Below are 20,543 nucleotides of genomic sequence, written 5' to 3' on the forward strand. Positions count from 1 at the left end.
TCCTGCAAAGTACATATCACAGTAACCCCAGTGCAGTCAATCATTTCTCTCTTATATATGCCACTGTTCAGGATTGGCCATGGCGTACTTAACCCAGCATACAACAAGGACTCATCTGTGTATATTTCCTTTCTCTTTTCCTCACTCCTGTTTCATCAACCATGATGTGCTGTCACAGACGGATTCTAAAACCAATGTTAATACATCCTAAAAGACCCTCTGCTAGAAGGGTTTTAAACGGATAGGTTTCTAATAACAGACAAGAAGCTGTTCACTGAATGTCTTCCAGAAGCCCTATATTCTATTCTCAGCAGAATTCCTGGATAATAAACAGCCTGTCATACAAGAGGAAAGGATAAAAATTTGGGATGAGATTGTTCTGATCTTGTTTGAGTAGTGAAAAAAAAGCAGAGGCATTGCATTTTCCATAGGAACCTGCTTGCACACAGGTTTCCTTGTTGGAGTGTTGGGTTCACTATGCCTGGCCAGTCCTAGGATGTGATATGTATATGTACTTGGGTTTACATTACATTGCTTCTTCATCCTCTGTCTGGAACTCTCCTCATCTCCTAGCCCCAACCTTGCCTGGACCCCATACCATCTTAGTTTCTCTGTCTGTTCCCATATGGTCAGAGTGACGTCATGGATCATATAGGTTTTAATAGCAGCCTGAAAGATAAGAGATTTTTCACCACCACACTATTCAGAGTCATACGACAAGGGCGGGGTACTACTGAGCTCACTACTTTGAGATTTAAAATTTAGCATATAAGGTGCTAAAGTATACTTTGAGTATCCTTTAAGGTATAAGTATACCAAATACTGCTTTCATGCAATTTTGAAGATTAAAAACTGTCATTACCCAATTTATATACATGAACTTGGGCATCATTAATTTTCAAATTGAGTTGAACTCCTTCCAAGCAGGAAAATATTAACAGAAATTACTGACATAGCACAAACATATCAATCTTTAAATCTTTAGGACAAAATGTTGCCATCCCCATTCTATAGAGGAGAAAACAGGCACAGAATATTAATGTCACTTGACCAACTATCTTTGGATTGAAATCAGGGATTCATGTTCTGGAGTCTGGGCTTGTAAATGCAACATTTACCATGTTTTAAAAACCATTCTACAAGTATCATTCCAGTTCCAGTTCCAGTTCAGTCGCTCAGTCGTGTCCGACTCTTTGTGACCCCATGAATTGCAGCATGCCAGGCCTCCCTGTCCATCACCAACTCCCAGAGTCTACCCAAACCCATGTCCATCGAGTTGGTGATGCCATCCAGCCATCTCATCCTCTGTCGTCCCCTTCTCCTCCTGCCCCCAATCCCTCCCAGCATCAGGGTCTTTTCCAATGAGTCAACTCTTTCCACGAGGTGGCCAAAGTACTGGAGTTTCAGCTTCAACATCAGTCCTTCCAGTGAACACCCAGGACTGATTTCCTTTAATATGGACTGGTTGGATCTTCTTGCAGTCCAAGGGACTCTCAAGAGTCTTCTCCAACACCACAGTTCAAAACCATCAATTCTTCGGCGCTCAGCTTTCTTCACCAATCCAACTCTCACATCCATACATGACTACTGGAAAAACCATAGCCTTGACTAGATGGACTTTTGTTGGCAAAGTAATGTCTCTGATTTTAAATATGCTATCCAGGTTGGTCAAGAGAGTTCCAGAAAAACATCTATTTCTGCTTTATTGACTATGCCAAAGTCTTTGACTGTGTGCATCACAATAAACTGTGGAAAATTCTTTAAGAGATGGGAATACCAGACTATCTGACCTGCCTCTTGAGAAACCTATATGCAGGTCAGGAAGCAACAGTTAGAACTGGACATGGAATAACAGACTGGTTTCAAATAGGAAAAGGAGTAGGTCAAGGCTGTATATTGTCACTCTGCTTATTTAACTTATACACAGAGTACATCATGAGAAACGCTGGGCTGGAAGAAGCACAAGCTGGATTCAAGATTGCTGGGAGAAACATCAATAACCTCAGATATGCAGACGACACCACCCTTATGGCAGAAAGTGAAGAGGAACTAAAGACCCTCTTGATGAAAGTGAAAGAGGAGAGTGAAAAAGTTGGCTTAAAGCTCAACATTCAGAAAACTAAGATCATGGCATCTGGTCCCATCACTTAAAAATAGTTTGAATACTTTATTCCCTGAAATATGTTACTGGAATTGGGCTAGATATTTAAAAAAAAGAACTTTCTAAAATTCATATATAGATATTCAAAAAAATCCAAACATAAAAAATTAGATTTGTCTTTTCCCCCCCATGTAATGTGCTAATATTGTACTGAGTAAGTGAATTATGAATGTCAACAGAACAAAATATATAATGTGCACATAAATACTTTGATCATTATCTCTAGTTGTGAAAAATGAAAGTATAATCTCTGCTTCATTAAAAAATTTGTATAACTAATGTAATTTAAATGAATTGTATATATAATAGACTCCAAGATAAGGATTTTTGAAACTTATTGACAATTATAGGTACATCACAGCATAATTGAGCTGCTAGCAATTAATGATATTAGGCAGAGTTATTTACCTACCACAACCTTCTTATATTTGCTTTGTGCTAATGAAGAAAAAAACTGACTCATAAGAAAATAAGAAATTATTAATATGACCAAGATAGGAGGAAAGTACTATTAGAACTACATTTTTCCTTAATAATTTTATTTATATAGAATTAAAATGATAGGGCCTCGAAGTGTATGTTTATTTTTCATGAGCATTATTATATTTCACATTTATATGTTCTTAAGAATTTATATATAATTCTTAGTTTAAGGCTTTGTTAACACAGTGCAAAAACAAGTCAGTTCTGTCAAAAAAACTATTGGAAGAAAAAATAATCTATCAATTTATTAAACATAATTAACTGGGAAATTTGTTCCCTTGGTGTCTCGGTGGTAAAGAATGAGTCTGACAGTGCAGGAGGCTCAGGAGACGTGGGCTGGATCTCTGGGTCAGGAAGATCTCCTCTAGGAGGGAATGGCAATCCACTCCAGTATTCTTGCCTGGGAAATCCCATGGACAGAGAAGCCTGGTGGGCTACAGTCCATGGGGTCGCAAAGCGTTGGACACGATGGAGCACACAGCATAGTTTGTTCCCTAGTTTCCTCTATTATATTTAAAATTTGTGGTGAGAGCCTGTCTGTACAGAAAAAAAAAAAAAGTTGGAACCCGTGTAGTCTAGTTCTCTTTAAAAAGCATTATGAAGTGATAATGTTTCTATTTTTCCCATCTTTGGTAGACTGCTCTCCTTCACTTTTGGTAAATTCCCTACCTGCGTACCTTAGAAAAAGAACTGCAAATCTTAGACAATGATGAGCAGCAAAATCCCATGAGACCTCACTGATCTGTACCATAATCTTAACCATCTTCTGGAATATGCCTCATCTATAAGGTTCCTTGGTTGAGTAGATGTGGGAACTTGACTCTATATGATTAGGGGGTCCTTTTTCATCCAAACACAACAGGGAACCTAAAACCTGGGCTGAAATACTCTACACAGAACTAGCAGTCACAACCTTGCTCACTAGTACTACCTGAATTGACTTGGGAGTTCTCAGTTTTGGTGGGGCTAATTGGATTTACACAAACATTGAGATCTGGACCAGAGATATCCAGATGCTCCTCTGTATGTTATGTGACTGGTAGTTAATACTAAAAGGCTCTTACATGTACCAGACCATGGGCCAAGAGCTTTCTAATTTTGCTCATCTCGATGAGCCATAACAGACTTGGGATCTCTTAAATGAGACCTTGAGAGGTGTAAAATAAGAACAGTCACAGATCAGTGAGTAACTGTTCCAGTGATCAGTTTGGTAGAATCTTATTTGGGGTCCTTTGTGGAGAGCTGTGTGTCAGAGCCAATCAGGACTGCCAAGCTGAGGAGTGGTTAAGCATAGAGTATGTCCTTGGTAGTGGAGTCCTGAGCAGAAGCAAGTCTGGGGTGGGGATGGTGCTTACTGCAGGGAAGAGCAACCAAATCTGGAGTGTGAGAAGTTCTCTGAAGCATTTACTATGCCTTGTACTAGTAAAAAAAAAAAAAGAGATCTAAATTCTGTGATCTCAGAAGTGTCCTGATTAAAATCACATGCTCTGGAATCACTCTGCCTTTGGGTTGAATCCATACCGTCCATACGCTATAGCTGAATCACCTCGGGCAAGTTCCTTACCTGCTTCTGTGCCTCAGGGTTCTCATCAGTAAAATGTGGACAGAATAGTTCGACAGGAGCATAGTTATGCTCATTTGTGTGTGTTGCCTATGACTGATTTCACTCCACAATGTTGGAGTTTAGTGATGGTGAATGAGGCTGACTGAGACCAACGTTCTACTAAGCTTAAATGATCTGCTATTTGGACTTTTACAGAGAATGTTGCCGAATAAAGTTCTAGAATGGTGGTGCTAACTGGGGTGATACTATCTCCCTACGGGGAAATGTGGAGAGCCTTTTGGTTGACACTGTCTAGAGAGTGACTCTGGGAACCAGGGAATGGAGACTGTAGACGTCTTTAATATACAGCAAACCTAAACAACTGAGAGTTATCCTCCTGAAATGTCAATGGCATGCTTGTTGAGAAACATGTGCTCTAGAATCTCCAAAATAATGCTGAAGGATCCCTAATTAATTTGTGATTGTAACTGATATGCGGTTTATAGTGTTTCACTGCTTAGAGTACTATTTGCTGAAGAATAGAGGTTTTGAAGCCAGGTGGCTGGATTTGAATCCCTTATAAGCTGTGTGACCACAGGCAAGCCAGATAAAGTGTGCTTCAGTTTCCTGAGCAGTAAAATGGGAATAACAACAGTGCCTGCTTCATAGCGTTGCCGTCAGAATGAAATGACTAAGTACACATAAAACACACAAAATAGTAAACAGTTCATAGCAAACACTCAATAAATGTTAACTGTTAGTAGCATCATTATTATCTGGCATATTGGTTAAAGTTGCAAATAGCAAAAATCCTGACTGGTGGTTTAAAGAAATAGGTGTTTATTTTTCTTGTATAATGAGAAATCCAGAGGTAGGTGACTACTGGCATAGGCTAAGTAGCTTGACAGCAGCAGGGCTGATGTCTCTGTCTTCTTGCCCTTCACCTCATGGCTCCAACATGGTTGCTGCAGCTCCAGCATCATGTCCTTGTTTTGAGGCAGGAAAAAGCAGGAAGGGGCTAGTGCTGCACCTGACCCACTAGGTTTCATTTCCTGGATTCTTCCCAGAATAGCCATACTGTCTAGGTTTGAATCCAGATCCTGCCTGTTACTGGCTGTGTGATATTGGGTAAGTTTCTTACCATCTCTGTTGTCTCATTTTTCAAAATAGGGGATACTAATGGCATGCATCTTAAGGCATTATTGTAAGTAGTAGGTGAGTTATGAATTAACATGTTGCTATTATTTTATTATTTTATGAGACTGCTTGTTATCAAGTGGCTTCCCGAGAGCTCCTACCTTGATGGTCCTTCTCCTGCCCTGTGCCCTTCACATGACTTTATCTGATAAATTCCCTTCTTAATAAATATGTGGGTAGGATGAAGTTGCTACATACTACACTGGTTTTTTACTCAGTATTCAGTTATACATTTCTGTGATCATGTTGTCGTTGCCTCTTGTCTTTGGTGAAGAAGACATTTTTTGCCCGTTCACTCTGTTCAGCCCAGCATGGCCAAGGCTGCTTTTGTTTTCCTATAATCCTTTTGTTGTATTTTTCAAGTACAATGTATAACGATGGTGTTCGATCATATTATTGGCATTTCTCCTGAAACACCAATAAAACACTTGGATATAAAAATGTAACTTGAAATAAGCTGCCTGATTTAATGTTATTATTAAACATTATGTGGTCCTTTATATTTACAAAGTGCTTTACAATTATTTATTAGCTAATTGTACTGTTAAACAACATTAACCATCTGGTCGAATGAATGATTTCAAGTTGTCCTACCAGCTGGTATCTGAGGGATGAAAAGTGAAGTCATGTTGGACTTTATTCTCCTCAAGCAACCCTTTTAGTCCTTCTCCTCTGTTACAGCATCGTGCAGACTGGCTTCAAAGGGCGGTGCAAACCAGAGGGGGAAATGAAGTCTCTGTTGTCTCCTTTCCTGCTGTCCTGTAAATGTGGGTTTCCTTCGGGATTCAGCCCTAGACTATTTTCTCTTCTCTCTCGGAAAACCCCACAGCCACTCCCACATATTCAGCTGCTGTCTCCACATCTGTAATTCATGTGTCTCCCAAATAGTAATTTAGTGTCTTTAAATTTTATTTTTGTCCTAAACTCTCTAAATTCAACTTCTTGATGGTTATTTTCATTCCCATTCCAATTATATTAATCATTCATGTATTTTTTCATATATATATATATATATATATACACACAAACACACACACATATATATATAACTTATTCAAACTGGCCTTTAGCCCCCACCCTCAATAACACAGGGTCTGAAGTTCACAAAGTAATTTACACCTCTGTCTCCAATCTTGTCTGCACTGGCAGTCACCAGTTAAGGGACAACTTACTCTGCAATCGTTTTCACATTCATCCCTCTGCAATCAGTCCACAGTTGAGGTGCTGTGATGGTATGATTTATAATAAGAAATATGTTTTTAGTCTTCTTACCGATTTCTGGCACGGAGCTCCTAAAACCCTTGGAGTTTACTGTGAGAGCTACAGAGGTGTCTTCTGCTTTGTTAACAGAAACACTTAGTGCTGGAGACTGGTGACCAGTGGGATGAACCACGTGATTAGAGAGCTGGAATTTTTAATCCCACTCCCCACTTCTGGGGAGAGAGGAGGAGCTGGAGATTAAATTCCATCACCAGTGACCAATGATTTAGCCACTTATGCCTGTGTAATGAAGCCTCCATAAAAATCCAAAAGGAGAGGTTCAGCGTTTCCAAGCTGGTAAACACACGGGGATCTGGGGAGAGTAGCCTGCTGGGAGACAGATCGTGGGGTCTCTACTTTCCTTCCCCATGCTTTACCCTAGGTGTCTCTTTCATCTGGCTGTTCCTGAGTTCTATCCATTAAAAATAAACCAATAATCCACTAAGTAAAAAATAGCTGCCGTCATCTCTCCTCAGGGAGATAATTTTCCTTATTACCTTCGGACCAACGTTTTCCCACATTTGCATTGTATACTTCACTGCACCATTCACTTGAAATGCCTTTTCATATATCCCAATCCTGTACATTCTTCACACTTAGTCCAAATCCCACTTCTTTCATAAACTCCTTCCCAACTACCTAACCCTGATGTGATTGGCTTGTCTTCGTTTGAGTCCTATCATATCGAACGTCAGCACAATTTGGTAAATTAATGATACGTTGCTTTGTTACTTCTTCTCTGTTATGTTCTTAAGCAGTTATTTGATGACTGCATTTTTTTCCCCCACATGTACTATGGGTTCATCTATATTTGCAGTTCCTTGAGGAAGACTTTTAATTATAAATTTTACTCCAAATTTTTATTCAAAGAAGGTATTTCAGATAGCAAACAGCATAGTGGTCTGTATACTATATTCTGTACGCTTTAAGCACTCACAAAATATCTCTTGATTCCTATGTGTTAGAAGCTTAGGTGTTGATATGTTATTCTTAGGTAAATAATCTTTAACCACTAGTGTCACAAGGGATAGTAGTTGGTATCTTCAATATGTATTGTTAAATTACTTGTACGAATCACAAAAATGAGTACTCTAAGAGCTTTAAAATTTGTCCCTTCATCCTTAGCTTCTACATCACTAGGGGATTCCTAAATTCAGTGATCATACCAAAAGACAACTTCTTGCAAATTCATTCATTCATTTACTAATCATCTCTATATTCTTTTTAAGAAGGAGATGTTAGTGTAAGGGAAACAGGACATTGAGTAAATCATGTTTACTTGATACCATCTAGTATGTTTGACTAATGTAAAACACAAAACTGTTAGAAGACTGAAATTAGAGGACCTTTTAAGTCACCTGCTATGTTGGACTTTTAGTACATGTATAGCTTATATTCATTGGAAAGACTGATGCTGAAGCTGAAACCCCAATACTTTGGCCACCTGATGTGAAGAACTGACTCATTTGAAAAGACTCTAATGCTGGGAAAGATTGAGGGCAGGAGAAGGGGACGACAGAGGATGAGATGGCTGGATGGCATTACTGACTGAATGGACATGAGTTTGAGTAAACTCCCGGAGTTGGTGATGGAAAGGGAGGTTGGGCATGCTGCAATCCATGGGGTCGTGAAGTCAGACAAGACTGGGCGACTGAACTGAACTGATAGCTTATATTATGAGAGATCTGTCATGGTTTATAGTTTATTTGATATCTATCACAGTGAGCCACATTTTAGAACAATTTTACTGTGTATAATTAATTTGTCCACTCATCCAGCAAACATTTATTGAGTGCCTACTAACCTCAAAACACTGTGCTACTGTTTATAATAGCCAGGACATGGAAGCAATCTAGATGCCCATCAGCAGACGAATGGATAAGGAAGCTGTGGTACATATACACCATGGAACATTACTCAGCCATTAAAAAGAATTCATTTGAATTGGTTCTAATGAGATGGATGAAACTGGAGCCCATTATACAGAGTGAAGTAAGCCAGAAAGATAAAGACCATTACAGTATACTAACACATATATATGGAATTTAGAAAGATGGTAACAATAACCCTATATGCAAAACAGAAAAAGAGACACAGAAGTACAGAACAGACTTTTGGACTCTGTGGGAGAAGGCGAGGGTGGGATGTTTTGAGAGAACAGCATCGAAACATGTATATTATCAAGGGTGAAACAGATCACCAGCCCAGGTTGGACGCATTAGACAAGTGCTCGGGCCTGGTGCACTGGGAAGACCCAGAGGAATCGGGTAGAGAGGGAGGTGGGAGGGGGGATCGGGATGGGGAATACATGTAAATCCATGGCCGATTCATGTCAATGTATGACAAAACCACTACAATTTTTTAAAGTAATTAGCCTCCAACTAATAAAAATAAATGAAAAAAAATTAAAAAAAAAAAAACAACCAAAAAACACTGTGCTAGGTTATATAGAGGCGAGTAGAACTGGATATGGTCTTCTCTTCAGAGAGCTTATTCAGACCAAGAGTTCATCATATGGACTTGACTGAATAATCTTCAGCAACTGTTTGCAGGAAAGGCATAGTTCAGGCATTTCTTCCTTGACTCATGAAATAATCTGAGGTAGTCTTGGGGATTAATTCATGTCTTTTTTCTTTCACTGGAAACGTAGCAGCATTAATGACAGAATGCCTCCTATTTTTTTTTTTTTTTCCGAGTAGTAAGGTCATTTATCAAATCCTACGGTAAAATTGAGAGCTATAGAATTTGATGTTGTTCTTTAAAGACATTTCTGTAGAAAGGTGATTCTGAATAGCACTTAATCCCAGAGGACAAACTTTAGAGAGGGGTCAGATAAAACACCATCCAGAATTTGAGGAAAAGTTATGGAAAATATGTCACAAACCAGAAAACCAGTGTTGACTATAATCACCAGAATATAAATGGCACCATTTTTTTAGTAGCTCTTTTTATGCACATAAACCGCAGAGTTAGAGAGCTAGTCTCCTACTTCGGAGACAGGTCCTTATAATACTAGACTTAATATTAATAGATGAGACCTACCCACTTTTTGGTATGTTTTCCAGATGATACAAATCCGTAACCACTTTTGCCTAATGTTTTAAAATCCAGGTTTTAAGAAATGTATAGTTTTCAGTCCATCTTCTTTAGCATACATTTAGTGGAAATGGAAAATTGTTATTCTTTCATGTAACGTAGACAACTGATCTATTGCTTAGCTTTGTCTTCTCCAGAATAGAATAGTTTAAAATTTTGTTTTTCTCTGAACTTTGTATTGTATCTCCAAAGTAGTTAGATAATAGGAATCATACATGGGAGCTATGAGGCCTTATACCATTTTCAGTAGAAGCATTCTGGGAATGAGAGAATGGCAAAAATCTCACTTTGATAAGACAGAGAGAGCTTTGCAAACTTATTTCTAACTTAAGTTAGTTATTTCCTCTAAAGCTAATTATGGTATGCTTGTTTGGGGAGAATTCAATAGGAAAAAGGAAAACTTTAAGGTTTTGACATTCAAAAAAAATCTCAAAAATGCTTAAGGACACCATTTATTTGTATTGTTTTCTTTTCAAACTTAGAGACTTTATTTTTAACATTATAGAGATTTTTGTGAAGTGTAAAGGACATTCAGTGTGTATATAAGTGGAGATCACATCTTTGTTTTTGGAAGCTAAAAAACAAAAGCATTTCTTAAAATAAGTTATTCCAACTCCCATCAAATTATTTTGCCTCAGTTTAACACTTAAATATCCAGAAAATAATGTGTATGTATTTTATGAAAATACATCACAGTTTGTTAATGTACTTAGAATCCCTGGAACCTAATGCTATATATATTTAATGGATGGAAATGTACAGAAATAGAATTAATGAATATATAGAGAAACATATTTAATATATATGTCAAAATACAGTTATATCTCTGAACATCCATACTCAATACTATGAAATATCAACACTTGCCATCATAAATTAGCAGGTTGGGTGCTTACCTTAGCCAAGAATTTATTATATGTTTATGATAACTCGCTATATATGCATTTTATCTAGCTATTTCTGCAAGAATTCAAATGGATGTCCTTTTGTAAGGTAGTTGATTTCTTTTGCTACTACTGATGCAGTAAAAGGAATCTTTCTATGTTCAGAAACAGGCAACAAAACCCTTAATTTGAATTTATAGTCTACAGAGACAATTTGCGACACAACGTAACTGCCCAACAGTTTATTTTAATTAATATGATTTGTTCTATATATTTAAGTAGGAGAGTTATATACCAACCAATGGGACAACTAAGAATGCTAACAGTAACATTTTAAATAGTAATGGCTTAGGGAAAACATAAAAGGAAGCATAGCCATCAGTAGTAATGGAAGTTGAACTTTTCCGTTACCAGTAAATCACCCTTCTCTCTATAGAGACTCCTTCCACTAGCGGATTTTTAAAAATTCTTAGAGTTTAAATATAAGTCCATGGTCATGCCCTTTGGCCAGCATTCAGTGCTAATATAGAAGAAATGCCCTTTGCTAGAAGTGTCAAGACTACTATATATCGTGAGAACCATATTGCTTATTTTTTAGCAGTAATGTATAGTGAATAAAAAAGTCTTTTTTTCCCTAGTTCAATTTGATGTACCTTGAAATGCTCATGGACTGTGCTCTATAGACACTTGTTGTTTATTCCATTTAACATAACAAAACTGTTATGTTAAAAGCGACATAATTTGTGTCAAGCAATGGTATTCCTCCTCCAGAAATGATTGTTTAAGAAGTCTTATTTTCATCGAGAAAATGATTACATATTCACAACTCCAAAACTTCTAAAAATTGAATGCATCTTTCCTAGCCGTGTAAAGCTGATGCCAACACAGGCATCACAGGTTTTTTTGGCAACACAGATTGGCACGAGGGTAACTAATTACTGCACTAACCACTTCTGAGGATAATAATCTTAATGAAAGCATTATTTATAAACGTGAGATCTATCAGCTGAAAAGGCTGTTTGCAATCTCTCATTCAAATTAATAGCACCATCATGTTTAGAAAAGGATTTGAAATATAGACCTGGCTCATATTTTGTTTAAAATTGACTAAGAATTTTGAAAGTTTAAGACAATCTGGGTTTCCCTGGTGGCTCAGCTGGTAAAGAATCCGTCTGCAGTGTAGGAGACCTGGGTTCAGTCCCTGGGTTGCGACAATCCCCTGCAGAAGGGAATGGCTACCCACTCCAGCATTCTGGCCTGGAGAATTCCATGGACTGTATAGTCCATGGGGTTGCAAAGAGTTGGATACAACTGAGCAACTTTCACCTTCATGTTCAAAACCATTCTGGAATCTAGGAGGAAAATGAGACTCTACACAGTTAATCAGGCTTCCCTTGTGGCTCAGCTGGTAAAGAATCTGCCTGCAATGTGGGAGACCTGGGTTTGATCCCTGGGTTGGGAAGATCCCCTGGAGAAGGGAAAGGCTACCCACTCCAGTATTCTGGCCTGGAGAATCCCATGGACTGTACAGTCCATAGGGTCGCAGAGTCGGACACGACTGAGCATCACTCTTCATTGAGTCACTGCCCATATATTCATATTCACCGTTTCCAACGTTCTATCACTACTGAATGAAGGAAAGTGCTTAGTGAATGCCTACCATGTATCATCACTGTGGGAGTTTGGTGCTTGTAATTATGACAGTTAATGCTCATTTAAAAATGTCAGTGTGCTAAGCATTGTTCTAAAGAAGTTGCATATATTCATTTAGAATTTGTAGCAACTTTAACTTAAAAAAATCTTTATTTTATATTGGCGTATGGTTGATTAATGACGTGTTAATTTCAAGTGTCATTGAGTCATTCAGTTATACATATACATGTATCTTCTTCTTCTAATTATTTTCATATTTAGATTATTACAGAGTATTGAGCAGAGTTCCCTCTGCTGTACCGTAGGTCCTTGTTGGTTGCCTGTGGTAAGTAGAGCAGTGTATACATGTCAGTCCCAACTCCTAGTCTAACCCTCCTACCCCAACACCCATCCTCCTTGGTAACGGTAAATGCATACTCATAAGTCTGTGAGTCTGTTTGTAAATAAGTTAGTTTGTCTCATTTTTGTTTTAGGTTCAGAATATAAGTGATAGCATATGATATTTGTCTTTCTCTGTCTGATTTACTTCACTTACTATGACAACCTCCAGGTCTATCCATGTCGCTGTAAATGGCATTATTTCATTCTTTTTTATGATTGAGTAATATCCCATTGTATATATGTACCACATCTTCTTTTCCATTCCTGCTCTTGATGGACATTTAGGTTGCTTCTCTGGTTTGACTGTTATCCATAGTGCTTCAGTTAACATTGGAGTGAATGTATCTTTTCAAATTAGTTTTCTCCAGATATATGCTCAGGCATGGGATTGCTGGATCATATATGGTAGTTCTTTTTTTAGTTTTTTAAGGAACCTCCATACAGTCTCCATAGTGGCTGTACCAATTTACATCCCAGCAACAGTGTGGGAGGATTTCCTTTTCTCCGGACCTGCTGATCATTTATTGTTTGTAGACTTTTTGATGATGGCCTTTCGACCAGTGTAACATTGCACCTCACTATAGTTTTGATTGAGCATCTTCTCATGTGTCTCTTGGCAATGCATATGTCTTCCTTGAAGAAATGTCTATTTGGATCTTTTGCCCATTTCTGGACTAGGCTGTGATTGCTGTTTTTTTTTGTTTTTTTTTTGATACTGAGCTGCATGAGCTGTTTGTATATTTTGGACATTAACCCCTTGTCAGTCACTTCATTTGCAAATATTTTCTTCCATTCTGTGGGTGGTCTTTTTGTTTATGGTTTCCTTTGCCGCTCAAAAACTTTTAAGTTTGATTAGGTCCCACTTGTTTATATGTTTTTTAAACTTTTATTACTCTAGGAGGAGGATCCAAAAAGATATAGCTGCAATTTATGTCAAAGAGTGTTCTACATGTGTTTTCCTCTAAGAGTTTTTTAGTACCAGTCTCACATTTAGGTCTTTAATCCATTTTTAATTTATTTTTTTGTATGGTGTTAGAGAATGCTCTAATTTCATTCTTCTATATGTAGCTTTCCAGTTTTCCCAACACCACTTCTTGAAGAAATTGTCTTTTCTTCATTGTATATTCTTGCATCCTTTGTTACAGTCCTATTGGTCTGAGGTCTCTTAGACTGTCCTCATTTTTTTCCATTCTGTTTCTTTATTCTGTTCTGTGGCAATGATTTCTACCATTCTGTCTTCCAGCTCAGTTATTCATTTTTCTACCTTAGTTATTCCGCTATTGATTCCTTTTAATGTATTTTTCATTTTAGCTATTGTATTGTTCATCTCTGTATTGTATTGTTCTTCACTTTTCTAGGTCTTTGTTACACATTTCTGGTATCTTGTTCGGTACCGCCATTCTTTTTTGAGATCTTGTATCATCTTTAGGATCATTACTCTGAATTCTTTTCCAGGTAGATTGTCCAATTCCACTTCCTTGGTGGGAAAATGGCAGCCTACAGTAGTGTCCATGCCGGTGAGTACTCCTCAAAACTACTGCCACTGGGGTATTCATGTCCACCGTGAGCCACGGCCAGCCACCCACCGCACCCCCGACCATCACAGGATACCCTCCAGCACTAGGTCTGGCCCAGTCTCTTATGAAGTCACTGCTTTTCTCCTGGGTCCTGGTGTGCATGAGGCCTTTTGTGTGCCTTCCAAGAGTAGAGTTTCTAATTCTTCCAGCACTGTGGAATTCCTGTGATCAAAACTTGCTGGCCTTCAAAGCCAGATTCTCTGGAGGCTGTTCCTCCCATTGCCAGACCCCCAGGTCCATCTAGTCAAAGCTGTGGTTCTTCCAGTAGTCATGTATGGATGTGAGAGCTGAACAATAAAAAAGGCTGAGCGCCGAAGAACTGATGCCTTTGGACTATGGTCCTGGAGTAGACTCCTGGGAGTCCCTTGCACTGCAAGGAGATCAAACTAGTCAATCCTAAAGGAAATCAACCTTGAATATTCATCATCGGAAGGACTGACGCTGAAGCTCCAATACTTTGGCCACCTAATGCAAAGAGCCAACTCACTGGAAAAGACCCTGATGCTGGGAAAGACTGAAGGCAGGAGGAGAAGGGGATGACAGAGCAAGAGATGGCTGGAAGGCATCACCGACTCAATGGACATGAGTTTGAGCAAACTCTGGGAGCTGGTGAAGGACAGGGAAGACTGGCGTGCTGCAGTCCATGGGGTCACAAAGAATCAGACACAACTGAGTAAATGAAGAACAACAATGGGCTGGGGGGACTGACGTGGGGCTCAGAACTTTCATGCCTGGGGGAGAAATTCTGCAATGTAATTATTTTCCAGTTTGTGGGTTGCCCACCTGGTGAGTATGGGGCTTGATTTTATAGCAGATGCACCCCTCCTACTATCTCATTGTGGCTTTGTCTTCGTCTCTGGATGTAGAGTATCTTTTTTTGGTGGGTCCCAGAGTGTTTTTTGTCAGTGGTTGTTCAGCAGTTAGTTGTGATTTTGGTATTTTTGTAAGAAGAAGTGAGCTCCCCTCCTTCTACTCTGTTCTGTCTCTGTCTTGCAACTTTAATTATTGCCAAACACCAGGAGTTACCCAGGGTCACACGGCTGTTCAGTGGTGGAGCCCGGATTCTAATCCAGGCCTTTGGCTCTAGACTTACTGCTGTTACTTCACTGTAGTACCCCTACCGCACCTGTATCTTTGTGTCTCCTATAACAATAAGTGAAATGTCAGCTGCTCACGGTTTAACAAGGTTAATATCCACTGTGTATGTTAACAAATTAATTAATGGGGGAAAAAAAAAACAGTCTCTTTGCACCCATTTATGGCAGGCCAGAACTGGAAGAACAGATACATTTCAGACCCACTTGAGTTGAGGCACCTCAGTTTTTACAGGGGAGGCAGGTTAGGCGCTTCCCAAGAGAACTCCCAGTGCTTCAGCTCTTTGGGAACGAGGGGACCACTTCCTTTCTTCTCTTCTTCACTCCTGGGGAACCAATTAGAAGTGCTACTTCCTCTAACTTCATGCTGACCTCAAGCAGGCTGATGGGCATGATAAACATGATCCTTGTCTTCAAAGAACTTATTTTCAAATGGATGTCAAAGCTATATCAAGAAAAAAATGTCATCTGATGACCCTTCAGTAAGCTGTGGTGCCCTCTTCAATAGCTGCACAAAATGTGGAGTATATCCTGTGTCCAGATTTGGTTACTCTTCCCCTGATTCTTGATCTTTCAGCTTGGGATATAACATGAAATCACCACTGCAATGCAGGGCCCTCATAGGTGAATTTTAAGTTTTAGTATTTTTGCATTTTCACTTTTGAGAATAGCTGTGTATACATAAAAAAAAAAATCAAAACAAGGCCAACACTTCAGTGTGAGTTCAAGCTTTGATAAAATACATAAAAGTAATACTGAGTCCAGAAGAAATTGAAACTCTAAGCACATTTTGCTTGCATTCGTTGCTTGTTTCTAATCTAATAAATGTTTCCCAGAATGGAGTTTGCAAATCAAAGTAAATATATATATATATATACTTAAAATACTTATTTATTCTCTTTTGGGTTCTGTGTCAATTGTGTACATTTCATAAATACAAACATAAGACATATTTGCTAAGGAATTACGTTTGTTGATGTGGCAGCCTCATGACTTAAGGTATAAAAAATTCATACCTTGTCAATTATGAATTGCATTTTCCCCATTTGTATAGAATATGGAATTTGTTTGAGTACTAGCTAAAAATATACGTGATACTATTTCAGATGTGAGTGTTGCTTAAAAAAAAAAAATCAACCTCACCCTGCCTTAAGAGGGGAAACAACATGTGAAAATTATAGTCCTTTTAAATAAATTTAAAAAAATCTACCCTTTGCTCATTTACTCAGCTTTCTCCTCACTGCATCCAATTACCAACCTTATCAGTCCATTTCCTTTGATTTATATTTTAGTCCAATGCATGTCATAACAGGAAGGCAGTATAAATACCCTTTAATACTTATGGATTTTTTTTTTTCAAATTTAGACATCTCTCTTGCTAAGCAGAATTAATGCACTGACTTACTCCCATGGCTATCACCCTGGATGCCGTTTTTCTATTTCATTACCATTTTGTGGATGAACACATCATTGGTGTGGTATTTATGTTGATCGGTAATGAAAAAAGTCTTGCCTCAAAAAGCTGTGGCGTTTCCAGCCCTTGCTTATGAGGCATCTTCCAGCAGCAATCTCACTGCAGACTTCCAGACACTAAATGGTCGCCCAACTCACATCACTGGTATTTTCCCTGAGTAAAATCCTACCTATGCTGTCAACTTAATTATAAACTGGCCCTTTGCTCTACCTTCTCAATTACCTCACCCATTATCTCTCATACCCTAAAATCACACCGTCCTCCAGAGAACAGGTTACTTCTCCAAACATCCTTGTTTCATTGCTTCCAGATAACCGTGTCCCTTTTTCCCCATCAACTGCTTATAGTCCCTTTAACATCTGTCATCGCAGCTTAAGGTTTGATTATGTGTAATAGCGCTTTACTTTGGCAGTGGGGGCATCACAGTTATTGCCATATGCAGAAAATTCTGACTGACATTTCCAGAGATTTTTGGAACCAGAGTAAGTCAAGTAGTGTATTCCCTCTTTCGATGACTGCCAGGTGAACAACCCAACACAATTACCTAATATCTTGAGAGAAGGCCTAACTGTTTTAACATAGCCTTTTCCTTCATTTCACAGCCCCACAGCACTGCCCTTTATTTCTCTCCTCTGAGTTTATCTCTGTAATTTAAATTCTAGCTTCAAATGTATCAGTTGACTAATATTAAAATTAGCTTCCAAAGGGAGTCCATTTATTGACCAACTTAAATTCCTTCCTTTTATACTTAACTGTACAGACTTATGGTTGGATCTTTCTCATTTTTTAATGGAAATAGCTCAGAAGCATTAAAAAATAAAGTGAACAATTGACAATGAGTTGCTTAGTAAAATCATTCCAGTTTTTTCTGTTCTACCACCTAACCTATTTGACATAACCTATGACTTTGACCAAAATGCAGGAAGTCTAATTCAGTTATAGGCAGTTAATATTCAGAGGTTATTCTCATTGATTGTTTAAAATTGTTTAAAATTTTCATGCTAAATTCCTGCTACTATGTTATAATTCTGATTGTAAATTGTCTTTATTGTTGAAATCCATCATAGGTCCAGCAATATACATGGGAACCAATAATGTTTATTGATGTTTAACATGCTTAACTTCGTTGTAAATTCAGTTATTAGAAACAAGGTCTTTGCCAGCCCTTTCATTTATAGGCAATAGAGTATGCTCAAGAGGATCTTACCTAACAATTTGGAATTATCATTGAAAAATGTAAAAAGCCTCTTGGCCAATTCTTCTTTAACATTTACTAGAAGATGAACCCTGTCCAAAGAATTCTTTGGGAATATAGTATATTAATGGCCCAGTGGAATAAACCCTTGACCATCAAAAAGCACTGAGTGTGAAAAATTGCTTTTTCTTAACCTAACCCTGCTTTATACAACATAAACAGTTTCATTACTGCTGAGATATGCTGCATCTCTAATTTCATTTTCACAAAACTTCAAGATACCTCTGTAGAATCCAGATTAGTTCTCGCAGTAAATAACTATGACATTACCATTATTAGTGTTCATTGGAAGTCCCTATTTAGAAGCACAACAGGGAAATTACTACACACTACTTCCCACCCCTGGTGAACACATAAAAACTCAAACATACACGTACCTATAGATAATAAAACATTGGAAAATAAGAATAATCAAGAAAATGCTTTATCTTTAGCTGTGGTTCAGCTACTCAGCCAACTTTATCTAATGGCATATCATTCCATTATTTTTAAAACCTAGGAAAATATTAGCAATTCAATGTTATGAGGAAAAACGTCAACCTAATTATGAAATGAAACTAAGCTATCAAGCAGTGGAATACTGTGAACATTAACCTTAAATTCTGTATTACATGGAAGCAGAAAAGATTCCAGATAAAAGGCTCAGATTACATACTGTGAAATATTTCACTTTTACCTCTCCTAGATTCTGTTTCTTTCTTTTTTTTTTCCTCTTCCTTAACTCAAATTTTTCAGTTACTAGAATTTCATTTCCATTCACTTCAGTATTAAGCTAGCATAGCCTATGTGATCTAGAAATTGAATTGAAGTATAACCAACTTTTTTTTTTTTTAAATAGAGAAGGGCCATTTCTAAAATCCTCTGAACTTTAAGCCTTGAAATTCTTGGTGGTATGCTATGAAATCCATTAATGTTAGAGAGGGAACATGACAAAAGATAGCGATGCAGGACTCTGAGTTGGTGTGTGGTAAGCCATGTGATGCTGTCGGATGGCTGGGGATTATAGTTTGCTGGGCTGTGCTTACCTGCTCAGCCATGTGCAACTCTGCGACTCCATGGAGAGGCTCCTGCCAGCCTCCTCTGTCTGTGGGGATTCTCCAGGCAAGAATACTGGAGTGGGTTGCCATGACCTCCTCTAGGGGATCTTCCTAACCCAGGGATCGAACCCAGGTCTCCTGCATTGCAGTCAGATTCTTTACTGTCTGAGCCACCGGGGCCGCCCATTATAGTGTGCTAGGTGATGGTAAATAAGTAGTCTAGACTCTTCCAAAACTCCTGAGTTTCTTAGTGAATGCTTCTTAGAAGCTATACAAACGTCATAGATCAGATTGCTGAACACAATATTGGCATATAGAAAAATATTTTTGGAGTACCTACTATGAGTTAGGCAATTTATTAGGCACAGGGGATAATGCAGTGAATACAATAATTATTGCCCCTTCTCTTAGGGAACTTAAATCTGTGGCAAAGAAATTTTGGGTAAGTAATAAAATTGAATGAATCAATGAATGGCAGTACTGCAAAAGTCAATGTTTTATGTTTCAATAATTTTTATAGTTTTTAATATATGGATCCTGCATATTTTTCTTAGGGTTATTCCTAGAAATTTTATGGTATATATATTATCTCTCTGCTATCATCCAAAGAGTTTTTATTTGTTTGTTTTTATTGTATCTTCAGTTTCTTATTGCTATATTGATACTTGTCAGTATTTTTCTTGTATTTCATATCCTTACTGATTTCTAAAAGGATTTTATGTGTTTTTTTTTAAAGAAATATTCTCTGCAGTGAATAACCATTTTCCCCTTTGTCTCTCCAGAAGTTAGTCCATTACTTCTGATTTATGCCTTATTCCACTAGCCAGAAACTCCAGAAAAAAATGTTAAATAGATTGGGAATTCCATCAACACTTGAGTTCTGGTTTTACAATTATTATATGATATGAACTGTCTTCTTAGGTATCCATTTTTTATGAAAAGGAAGTTTACTTTCTTCGTTTTTTTCCTTAAGATTTTATTTGTTGGGAAATTTTTTTTTCCAACTTTTAAATTATGAATTCCTTTTCAGTTGGCTAGTGTATGACTTCGTTTTTCAAAAAGGCCATTTTGCGCTACAATTTTAAAATTCTTGGATGAGAATTCCACTGCCACCACACATAAATAACATCTAGGAGGGCATATAATTCTTAGGTTACAAGTTTTCTCCTTAAAATGCTGTAGACAGGTGGGAACGCAAAATTGTACAGCCACTTTGGGGAGTGTTTTTGGCATTTTTATTAAAAAAGTTAAATATACATCTACCATATAACTCTGCTATCCCATTCTCTGGTGTCTTCCTAACAGAAAAAGAAATTTACATTCACATAAAACCCTATAAACAAATGTTTATGGCAGCTTTATTTACAATAGCCCCAAATTGTAAATAAGCCAGATGTCCTTAAACTATTTCATACAATAAAATACAACTCAGGCATAAGAAGGTTCAA

At 37.8% G+C, this 20,543-nt stretch overlaps 1 protein-coding gene across 1 annotated transcript in view; it reads right to left on the minus strand.

Moving 5' to 3' along the window:
* The window catches only part of KIAA0825 (KIAA0825 ortholog), a 416,740-nt gene that overhangs the window by 3,402 nt on the left and 392,795 nt on the right, over positions 1–20,543 (minus strand). The gene's annotated exons all lie outside the window — the stretch shown is intronic.

This window comes from Cervus elaphus, chromosome 9 (genome assembly GCF_910594005.1).
Source record: "Cervus elaphus chromosome 9, mCerEla1.1, whole genome shotgun sequence".
Lineage (NCBI taxonomy): Eukaryota > Metazoa > Chordata > Mammalia > Artiodactyla > Cervidae > Cervus > Cervus elaphus.